Source organism: Arachis stenosperma, chromosome 2, assembly GCF_014773155.1.
Source record: "Arachis stenosperma cultivar V10309 chromosome 2, arast.V10309.gnm1.PFL2, whole genome shotgun sequence".
NCBI lineage: Eukaryota > Viridiplantae > Streptophyta > Magnoliopsida > Fabales > Fabaceae > Arachis > Arachis stenosperma.
Window position 1 is genome coordinate 111,781,699 of NC_080378.1, and position 12,331 is coordinate 111,794,029.

The following is a 12,331-nucleotide window of genomic DNA, read 5'->3' on the forward strand; positions in this document are numbered from 1 at the left end:
ATTGAAATATTTGTAGCGAATTTAGAACTATATAATTGTTATTAAATTGCAACAGTTTTATAGTAGTTTTTGTACGATTTTAAAGTGCCAATATTAAAAATATAATTGTTGCTAAATTATAACAGTTTTTGTAGCACTTTTCTGCTATTCAATGACAGTTTTAAATAACTATTTTTTTTTAAATATTGTTCTAAAAGTTTCACACTTTGGTAAAACACTAATTTAAAATAATTTATACAATACAAAGTTTATTTCATTCATTAGTTAAAAGACATACATTAATTAAAACTTTATGCATCAAAAGACTTATATAATAAAAAAATCTAACCATTCATTGTTTATCAAATTTCATAATTCACGTATTTATAAGAAAAAATATTATTAGTTTATTACACATAATATAAGTCTTACATTTATCTAATTAAATTCTAAACAAATATTCAGAAATCTGCCGATAGTTTTCAAATTAAAATTGGGTACCACTGAGCCTTGAACATTTCCTATTAATTTCATGCATGCATGTCCATTACAGAAACTTTAACCACACACACTATAAACCAAGAATTCATGGCAGCATTTAGTTTAAGCCTTCAACAAACATCCCTATGACATATCAGCAACAAAAAATTATTTCTTCATTCAATATGTGAAGGATACGCACAAAGATAAAATGCAATCAGCAGCAAAGTAATTGAAAATTAGTTAGGATTAGCTACCAATTGCAATTGCAAAAGATTCTATTATTCTGTTATTTAATTTCAGTTTCTGATCAGCTATAGTTTATGTTGCTCTTGTAAACTTTGTATATAAGAATTAGACTTCTATGGTCTAAAACATGATTATGATAAACAATTCAATAGCATGAAAATTTAGCTACTTTTTTCACTCCTTGTTCAAAATCTAATTCAATACATTCTCACAAATTGCATCACCTATATACACAATCCTTTTATGGTATCCTTGGAAAAAACAATCATCAAACATGCAACAACAAGCTTTGGCAGCCATTAGACATTAGGATCTTGAAGACCATCCCAACAAAGATTCTGTCCCTTGTCAATTGTACCAAGCAGAGTTCATATTTGATACAAGTCATGATTAGAACTGTGATGATCAGGTTGTGCTTACTTTAATTATACAATATGGTCATATTTGAATTTCTCATGACCACAATTTATCACTCATCTTCACTATTTTAATACATGTTGCTAAGTAGAAAGAAATGTAAAGTAGTTAGGCAATTATTTTCTGTTACTAACTGCCATGCAAGATCACTACTTCTTGATTTTAGTGTATTAGTTTGTAGTCTATATGATGTGAGATTTACATCTTCTATTAACACATTTCTTCTCTTTCAAGTTAACTCTGCTTCCCTCCCTGCATCATCTCTTGTTTTTAGTTTAACTTGTTAGAGATATACATGTTGCCTTCTCTTATTAGCTTAAATTTTTAGGAGAAGTAGTTTCATGAAATAGTATCAAAATTCTATGTCCAAAAGATCTAGAATTTGATACTTGGTAAATCCCAAAAGTGAAAAAATAACATAAGATAAATAAAAAATTAAAAGAAAGCCTATGCAAAAATCAAGTAAACCCACAAGAGACTCTTACTTGAAAGAGAGTGTTAGAGATAGGACCAATTATGTTGCCACCTTCTATCAACTTAAACTTTTGGGATGAGTAGTTTCATGACATAACTTGTGCCTAGAAACCTTACAAGAATAATAATGCCAGTTGGGACAAAATATGATGCTGCAACAATCAAAAGATTAAATCAGGTTCAAGTAGCAATCTTCTTCTTATTGAAAACGAACTTTTGAATGATCTTACAAAACTATAATTCAATAAATTAAATTAAAGAATAAAGCTATTGACAAATTGTAAACGGACTAAAACCAATTAAACTAATTTTAAGACAAATAAAAGAAATAAAAAGAATTAACAATCAAAATGATTACAATTTAAAGATTGGATGTAAAAGGCACACCTGTGGAAGGTGGCCATGCGTTTCCAGCAATGAAATTTGCAACACTGAATTTTGAAGCTTCAGCAGCATTGGTTATGACATGATAACCTCCCCATTTAACTCCGTTTGCGGTTGAAGATCCAAGTCCAGTGTTCATGTACTCTCCATAATACAATGTGCTTAATGCAAAGTTACCATTCCATTCCAACCAACCTGCTGGATCAATCAAGCTATCAAGAGAACTCTTCATGAACACGGTTCTTGAATATTGTTGCCATGGCCTTCCAAGATAACTTTTAACTGAGCTTTGCACTGCTTTCAAATCTGATGCAGCTGTAATAACCACACAATTGAGAATGGAAATACCAGTGTTTTGGTTTGGATCGGTTCTTCCTTGTGCAGTGATGTTGTTGATTTTGTTTGGAGGGTATCTTGCATATATGTTACAGTTTTGGAACACAACAGCAGCGTTTTTTTTTTTGAAAGTAAAAAGCTCAACACACTAAAGTGGAGCAGCGTTCTTCGAAAAAACAAACAAAAAGGCAATACCAAAAATACCAATCACCAGAACTAGAAACCCGCATGTCATCTCCGGCATAGCCATCAACAACATTAGGGAAGGACACCTCTCCACTCGTCGCAGCTAAACATGGTCATGTGGAAGATTTCTTCAACGCTTTTGCTTTTATTTTGGAAAATTCTCCTATTCCTTTCCATCCAAATGTGTCAGATAATCGCACAGAAACACCTCAAACGTTGCTTTCGGTCCTCTTTTCTACACGGCTCATCTGTCCAGCTTAAGAAATGGTCCTTCATCAAACCCGGAACAGACCAAAGCCGGCCAAACACAGATAACCACGCACTCCACACCTGCCAAGCAAATTCACATCCAAGAAACAAGTGATGGACCTGTTCAACCTCGTTAGTACAAAACACACAACTCTTATTATCTTGGCTAATAATCCCGAACCGACTTAGTCGGTCTTTGGTATTCACCCTGCCTACCAGGACAAACCAAGCAAATAGCTCCACTCTTGGTGGAACCAAACCTTTCCAGACGCTCTTGGTGAAGCTGTAGCTGGATACCTCCTCTGAAAGCATTCCTTCTTGTAGCACCTGCACAAAGGAGTTAGTCGAAAAGATACCAAGTCTATCAAATTTCCACACAACTCTATCCTCTCTAGTGGTCACTAGCCTGACAGGTCTCAAAGCCTCATGTAACTGACTCAGAAGGTCTAACTCCCACTGAAAGAGCTCTCTCCTCCATTGGAAGTTCCAAACCCACTCTAGCCCATCCCAAAAACCGCAATCCCTAATGACCGAACCACATTGATTTGAAACAGAGAAGAGCCGGGGTAACCGTTCTTTCAAGGACCCACAATGTAACCAGACATCCTCCCAAAACCGAGTCCGACGCCCATCACCAATCTCCATAGCCAGGCCAGTAATAACCTTCTCCCTTAGATGTTGCTCCTTAATTTGTAGATGGCAGATATCCTTCCATGGGCCCCCTTTAGTAGGCAGCACTTGCATGGACAGTAACTCATTCGGCCTCAGATTATTACAGGAGCAGACCACCCTCTTCCATAACGGGCACTCTTCTTTAGCAAAACGCCACCACCACTTAAACAACAGTGCAGTGTTACGAATCATAGCATCTCCAACACCCAGACCGCCTAACTTCTTAGGAGCCTGCACCATCTCCCATCTCACCAACGCCATACCGTTCCTCCCATCCTCCTTACTCCATAGAAAGCGTCTCTGTAGGGCAATCAACTTTTCCGCAACTGCCTTAGGCATCTTATACATGCTCAAATAATACACTGGTAAGCTATTCAAGACTGACTTGATAAGCACCAATTTACCCGCTTTGCTTAGCAGCTTAGCTTTCCAAAGGCTCAGCTTCTCTTCCACTTTATCGATGATTGGCTTCCAGGTCTTAACAAGTCTTGGATTAGCTCCTAAGGGGACTCCGAGATATTTAACAGGGAGGGTACCTTCCTGACAACCCCACAGCTTACACATACTCTGTACCCACTGCTGTTCACAATTGATAGGAATCAAGCTGGACTTTTCGAAATTGAGACTGAGCCCTGACATCAACTCAAACCAACGCAGCAGCCGCTTGTAATTCTTCATAGTCCCATCTTCTGGTGGGCAAAACAGAATAGTATCATCAGCAAACTGGAGGTGAGATAGCTCCACACTGTCCCGACCAACCACCAACAGAGAAATACGTCCGTTCCTAACTGCCTCACCAATCATTCTATGTAAAACATCCACAACCAGTACAAACAAGAAGGGAGAAAGCGGGTCACCTTGTCTCAATCCCCTCTCCATCTTAAACGGTTTAGATGGCGAGCCATTAATCAATACCGACATAGAAGCTGAGGTCACACACTCCATGATCCACGTCCTCCACCTGCACCCAAACCCCATCTTATCCAGCACAATATCAACAAAACTCCACTTGACTCTGTCATAAGCTTTTTGAAAATCTAACTTGAGTATGGCTGCCTTCTTATTTCTCCTTTTTAGCCAGTGTACTGTTTCACACGCTATGAGAGCCCCATCATGAATTTTTCTACCCTTCACAAAAGCGCTTTGTGTCTCCCCTACCAACCCTGGCATCACTTCTCTCATTCTTCTAACTAAAACCTTTGAGATAACCTTGTACACACATCCAACCATACTGATGGGTCTGAGATCTTTAATCTCCTTCGCACCAATGAACTTAGGGGCCAAAGATAAAGTCAACTGTGCCATAAATGTCACATTCTCTGTAGAATTGTCTGTCAGAGTAAGTATATAATGTATCTTGATAACCTTCAAAACTGCATTGATAGAAAACTGATAAGTCAGATCCAGAACGCAATGCAACAGCTTGATGATTTGCAGCACCTGCTGTGTTCCTAAGGGTGTGTGTGGTTGGAGGGAATACAAGTATATTCCCAGAAATTTTGAGATGGGAATATCTTATTCCCATGTTTGGTTCAAGATTTAAAAAATTATTCCTATGTATGTTTTATTCCCTGGAATCAAAATCCAACCCATTTCATTCCCATATCTCCCCTGGTTATCTTTAATTCCAATGGGAATGGAATGTGTATAATAAAGTGAAAAGACCAAAATACCCTTGTTAATTTCACTCCAACCCTTCTTTTCAGATTTTTACTCCTCATTTGATTAGAAACCAAAACCCTAGCAGAGCCCTTCCCCCATCGAAACTAAAACCTAGCCAAGCTTCTTTCCCAAATTCATGGAAGCTCCACCGGCGTCAGCACCGTCTCGCCGCCGATTTGAGTTTGCACAACCACCCGTCACCTTATTCTAGAAAGAAATTCACTTCAATCGTTCGTTTACGTTCGTGTTCCATCATCGCAGCTCACATCAGTTCACCGCGACTGTATGCTTGCCGTCGTTGCTGCCGCGCCTCTAGCCGGATCCTCTGCGTCGCGTGTTCGCGTTTGGTCTCTCTCCTCCGTCACTCTCTTGCTTGGCGTCGAGTTCGCCGTCAACGAGGAAGCTTTGCCACCGGTTTTCTAGTGCTTCGCATACGGTTCTTTCTCTATCCCTCTGTCTCTCTCTCTCTCTCTCTTTCTCTCTCTCTCTCTCTTGCCCTCTTTCACTTTCTTCTGTTGGTTGCAGGGGATACTAAATAAGAGCAAATTGGTTGCTATTGATGCTGGAAATAGGGGCTACCCTCCGAATAAGGTATGTAAGTTGATGATTACGATGTTTTTGACACCAAATTTCTGATGATTTGATGATGACACTGATCTGAGGTAGTTAACATCGTTGTTAAGTTTGCATAAGGTCACAAATTGAAAAGTTATTTTCCACAGTGAGTGCTTTTGAGTTTTGGTGTTTGAAATTTAAGGGGAGAAAATGAAGGTTAGATGGTGAATTGGTGATTGAGTTTTGGAGCACATCACCTAGTCATGTGTTCGCTGTTTTTTATTGTTTTTCAAGAACCAAAATTGCTTGCAATTCTTTTACTCTGCCAGATATTTGCAATTATGTCACTGAGAGCTAAAAAAGATAACTCTAACCTGGTTTTACTAATCATATGTTTCTTGTGGGGTGTGACAACTGAGAACTGCATACATATCTGTGAAGATGCTCTGTAACATTTGGAAGAAATCAAAGCAGCTTTAAATTTTGATGCTAAACACGTATTTATTTTTCTTCTTGTTACAGAGACTTGATTGCTAATTACCAAAATTCTGTCGAGGAGCTTGTTAAGTCTGAGCCATAGGAGCCTGTCAATTTTCAGGTTGGCTAAAAACCACAACTATTGTATTATTTATCAAGAGATTGTAGCTTCCTTGTTTTACTAGGTGTGTATCTCCAGTTTCTAGCCCCTCTCAGCTTGAACATTATTTGAACGCTGCTGAAATCTGAATGTATATTTTTTTTTTTGTTTTCAGAAAAGTGGTGCGGCAGTATAATAAGAATGCTACTGAGTTAAATGGTAAGTGGCTTTGAACTAAACATGTGAAGTGAATGCATGTAATGTTGTTTACAAAAGCTATAAAAGAAGAAGTAATTTAGTTATACAGTGTGCTATATTTGGCTATTCCTTTTAAGAGTTAGTTCTTGAGGTGATTGGAGGATTGAACGGACAGGGTTTTAACTACTTGTTATACAAGACGCAATCACATTCTACCCTTATCTTTTGCAGTGCCATCAAAATAGATATATTAACCATAAATATGTTATCACTGATAAACAACTTTTGATACCTGACAAGTTTCTGCCTAAATCCTAGTTTAATTATCATAATCTTAACATGCTCTCCATCTGGACTTTGTGCCTCATGCAGGTCTTGAGACTTACACTATTGCTGGAAAGAATAATGATAAGGCAGTTAATGAAGATCTTCTGAAGGATGAGATTGTTTCTGAACATCTAACTAGGTATTTTATGTTATTGTCAATTGCTTTATTTCTTTCTTTGCTGAATAATTAATTGGTAAGACATGCATGATGCACTTTTTTTAAGACGATTTAGTTTGAGACACATTAGCACTTGTCCATCAATATACTTGGTCTTCATCCTTTCTTACAACTAATTATGATAGTGTGAATGTCTTGGGCGCTTGGCTGTTAATTCATCAATATACTTTGTTTTTTCATGTTTGTATTCTTGTACAAGAGTTATGCGTCTATTAGTAAATTTTAATTTTTTGAGACTATTTTATAATTTTAATTTGGATAATAATAAAGCTTTTTAATACATATGTGGTTAGAATCGTTGAGATTTGTTTTATATAAGTTCAATTATGGATTATGAGACGAATTATGAATTATGAAATTTTTGAAAATTTAGATACGTATTTTGTGTTAATTTTAATTAAACATATTTAATATTAGGGGTATTTTAATAAATTTAAAAAATTTAGAGTCAATAATAATTTAACTAAAGATATTTGTTATTATGGATATTTTAGTAAATTTAAAAAATTTAGAATCAATAATAATTTAACTAAAGATATTTGTTATTAGGGGTATTTTAGTAAATTTAAAAAAATTTAGAGTCGATAATAATTTTAACTAAAGATATTTGTTATTAGGGGATATTTGTTATTAGGGGTATTTTAGTAAATTTAAAAAAATTTAGAGTCAATAATAATTTAACTAAACATATTTGTTATTAGGGGTATTTTAGTAAATTTAAAAAAATTAGAATCAATAATAATTTTAACTAAAAATATTTATTATTAGAGGTATTTTACTAAATTTAAAAAATATTTAATTTTTAGTCATTAATATTTTAATTTGAATGATTAAGGATAATTTTGACATATTACATAATATGATCAAGATATTTAAACTCAACCAAACAAAATTTAGTCATTCTTAGAATTATTACATAATATTCCAATGTATTAAATTTTACAACCAAATATGAAAATCATATATTCCAAGTAATCTCATTCCTAGGCATATAATGCCTAGAAATGAAATTACTTGATAATAAAATTTAATCTTTGAACCACACACACCCTAAATGTCATGCCTTGACCAATAAATCCATCTCCAGTTACAGCTGTCAAAATTAAAACAAAAATAACTCACAAAGTTTAGTATTATTTCTCTTATTTATTGCTCAAAGTAAAGGAAAGAAAAACAAAGATGACTGGAATGATTTTCTTCTACTTACCAACGGTGGCGGAACGGAAGGTTGTGGTGCCTCCTCCCACACTTTGGCTGCCGGTGATTATGGTTTTTCCAATGCCATCTCCCACCAACATTATATTATTTGCCTTTATCTCTACTTGCTCCTTGTATATCCCACCCTTCACATATATCACATACCTTCCACTGTTACTCTTTGGTGCTCCGTTTATGGCTGCCATAACTGTGGTGTATTTTCCGGATCCGTCTTTGGCCACCACTACATTGGCTTGAGATGCCGGAGAAGATGCTTGCAACAACTTTCTATCACCAGGCTTGACCCATGTTGGAAATCCATTTTTGTAACTTGGCTCTTGATGAGATTCACCATTGTTGTTAAGAGCCAAGGTATTACTTAGCAACTCAGTAACATTGTTGGACATTAGAGGAACGACATAGTCTTGAACACCAAATTCATAGAAACCAGCTTTGCATGTCTCAAGGGTTGTGAGAGCAGTGCTAAGCCATGTTTGAGCATCAACTTGGGAGCACTTGGTGTTAGGGTCTAGGGTTTTGTTGAGCTTTTGAATGGTTTGTTGATAGAGGTCAACACAATCATTCCATGCAACTCTTTCAAGTTGGTTGCGGCACTTTGAGCCAAATGAAAGAGTATTTGTTTGGCCTATGAGAGCTCTCTCTTGGGCAAGTTGTAATGAAATTTTGAGAAAGTCACTTTTTTGGTTAATAGGTTTGGTTTGGTGATTAGGGTTGTTGCTCAAGAAATACTCACATGGTTGAGGGTTTTGGGGTTTGGCTACACCAATGTTTAACATCATTTGAAGAATATCCATTAACAAAAGTTGATAGAAAGAAGGGAACAATAATGAGAAAATTGAAGAGCAAACGCATTGCTGCCATTGAACTTTTATGCCCAATAATGTCTTGTAAGAAAAAGTAATGGTTAAAATCTAAGACGTATTTGATGAGGTTGATGTAGTTGTTTAATATTAATGTATATGTTTAGAGCTTGATTTGAAAATGTTATGTTTGATATCCTAAACCTAGCTTCTTTATATAGAGCGAAGAAGGAGATATTGGTTGTTGGAACTTAGAACTGTAAAGCATGCAGTTTACGTGTTGATATTTCAAAGTCACTATTTGGAATACTTTTCTAATTGGTTCACAAGTTAGAATCATATCATATAATAATAATAATAATAAAGTATTATTTTGTTGATTTGATGAGCTAAACCATGGAGATATGGGAGGTGTGGTTTGACTTTAATTTTTGGAGGCTGTTCCATAAGCAGCCAATTAGAACTTGTCAATATTGTGGAAATTGATTTCACGCTTCACCACGCACGTACAAGTGGCTAAGAATGCATTCTGTAAGGTATATTATGGGCATAGAATCTATTCTATTATATAAAAATGGAATATCTGTACTTAATAATAAAATTGATGTAATATACTTTAGAGAGTATTTTTTAATTTAATTATTTTAAGTCATTCAATATAATTTATTATACTGATTTAATTATGTCAATTAATTGATTTGATTAGATATTTAAATATTAATATAATTTATTATAATTTATATTACTTAATTAATTATATTACATTAATTATAATTCATTATATTAGTGAATTAGTATTTTTATTTATAAAGTCTAAAATAAAATAAATAAATTATTATTTATTCTAATTAAATTTATTTATATACTATATATGAATTAATGTTAATTTATAAAACATAGAACTTGTGAATTGTGATAAAAATGCAAATCAGAACAAAAAAATACATACAATTATAGAAGAATTAAATCTATTACCTTTATTTATTTTTAACTATCGTTTTAGATTTTAATTTTTTTAAAATCAATGATAGTGAAATTTTATTGATGCTAGATAAAATTATAGAAGAATCTACGAAGCAATATAAATTGTTACTCTTTCGATCAAATTATACCACATACAAAAATAAATTAAATTAAATAAATCGAATTTGCATTTCTATATAATTCAATTCAATTAAGGCAAATACGTAGTAAATTAAATTCATAAGGTTCGAATTATATGCAATTTTTGAATAATTATAATGATATGGGTATTTTATATAAAAATTAATACAAAAATAGTTTAAATTCTGTACAATATTTTTTTGTATTTATGAGCTAATTCATTAATATATGTAATTTAAAACCCTAATCTCAAATTGCATGCGATCCATATAATTAATTTTATCATACAATTGATTCTATTTTTAATACGTCTTTTCACGTATTTTTTTATTTTGTCTAAATTTTGTATGTTTTTTTTATTTGTCTTGTGTTGCAATTTTTTTTGGAGTCAATATAAATCAAAGTCTCAAATTTTAAATTATAAAAAATATGATACTATGTTATAAAATTATTTTTTTAAATAATTTAAGCTCATAAAAAAGGCATATGAATGGGATAAAACTATCTTAAATTTGCTGCGTATAATACCTAATTTAGAAAACAACAATAAAAGAATGAAATGACCACATATTTGTTGAAATAGGAGTGGTTCACGAAGAAGATGGTACAAGTTTTAAGCAATCATGACATGGGACCGATATATATTATTCATATTCTAAATTCTTCAACCTGAAACTCAAAATTCGCAAATAAAAATTAGTATATGAATTTTTCCAAAATAAAATAATAACACTAATAAAAAGTGCTTTTAATTTATTATTAAGTAGTCAGTTAAATTATCAAATAAAAAATATTATTAAATGAGAGTAGTTACTGAAAAAAAGTAATTGTTAGGGTATTGCTGTTGTATGCTCGTGTGGCTTATTAAAGTAGGTTACATTATATTTGACTCCGTAAATAAAAATTTTTTATTTCGTTCAGAAAAGAAAACTTTTGATTTGAAATAAAATAATTTTTTTAATTTTTTCCAACAAATTATATCATATACACATTAAAATTTTAGTTCAGCCCAAAATATGATACCTCTGTATAAGAACTCTACAATTACATATAATTATTATATTTAGTATTTGATTATTAGATATTTTTTAAAAGTGTTATTGTTGCACATTGCACCACATCTTTATGTAAGTTTTATTTTTTTTTTTCATTTCAACTAAATTTTTTAAGTGTCGATTAATCTTCTATTGATTAGTGTTTTCATTTTATTTTGTTCAACTTCTTTGCTATTTTACTTTTTTATGGTTCACATTTTATAAACTTATTAGCTTAGTAATTAAAAATAAATAATATTTATATAATTGTTAAATATTTGAAAAAAAATAAGACTATTATGCACTCTCTAAAAGTGAACTACACAATACATTATATTTTATGTAAGTTTCATATATTTTATGTAAGTTTCATTTTCTTTTATCAGATAGATTAAAATTTATTAATTTGGATACTAATTTTTATTATTCACTTAATTTAATTATTCAAAAAATATTTTATTATTTATAAAATAAATTTAAAAATTACATGTTACAAAAAACATGTAGTACTACCTTTTAAAAGTATATTATTATTGTTGTTATTGTTGTTGTTGTTGAAACATATCAAAAAATTGTATTTAATTTTTAATATGTAATCTAATTTTTAATATTTAAATTTTAAATGACTAAAATTATTTTATGTTGAATATTTTGTCCTTAACTAATTTTTTTGTTATACGTTGATTAAAAAAATGTGATTTATTAATCACTTCTAAATTCAAATTTAAAAATTGTTGTGCATGAGTGTATATTTTTAATTAATTATTTAATAATATATAATATAAAAATTAGTTTGGTTAAGACAACTATATTTAAATTAGTTTGGCTTTTATATATATATATATATATATATATATATATATATATATATATATCCCTTTTAATTAGATTATTAATTTGTGAATTAAAAGTCACTGTTAATATATTTTTACATATTTAAAAATTAAATTTTTTATTTTTTAAGTAAAAAATAATAACTCATAAATTAATCAATAAATAATCAGTATTGTAAGTTAATGGATATTTAAAATTTAACTTCAAGATAAGTATTAAAATTTAAAAATTTGTATTCGTAGCTCATTATTGTGGGAAAAGTACATTGTAGACAAATGACTTAACAACGATAATGTATCCCACTCCAATCACACAATCTAAGGTTGCAAGGTTAAGACGAAGGATAATTTTGGCAAGAAAACGAAAAAGACTTGATGTAATGAGTCTACTTTTTTTGTGTTTCTGGTAAGTGTTATTG

The 12,331-nt window shown here is 31.9% G+C and overlaps 1 pseudogene; it reads right to left on the reverse strand.

Moving 5' to 3' along the window:
* Positions 1–1,960: 1,960 nt before the first annotated feature.
* On the reverse strand, positions 1,961–9,068 carry LOC130962036 (pectinesterase 2-like; annotated as a pseudogene).
* Positions 9,069–12,331: the final 3,263 nt, after the last annotated feature.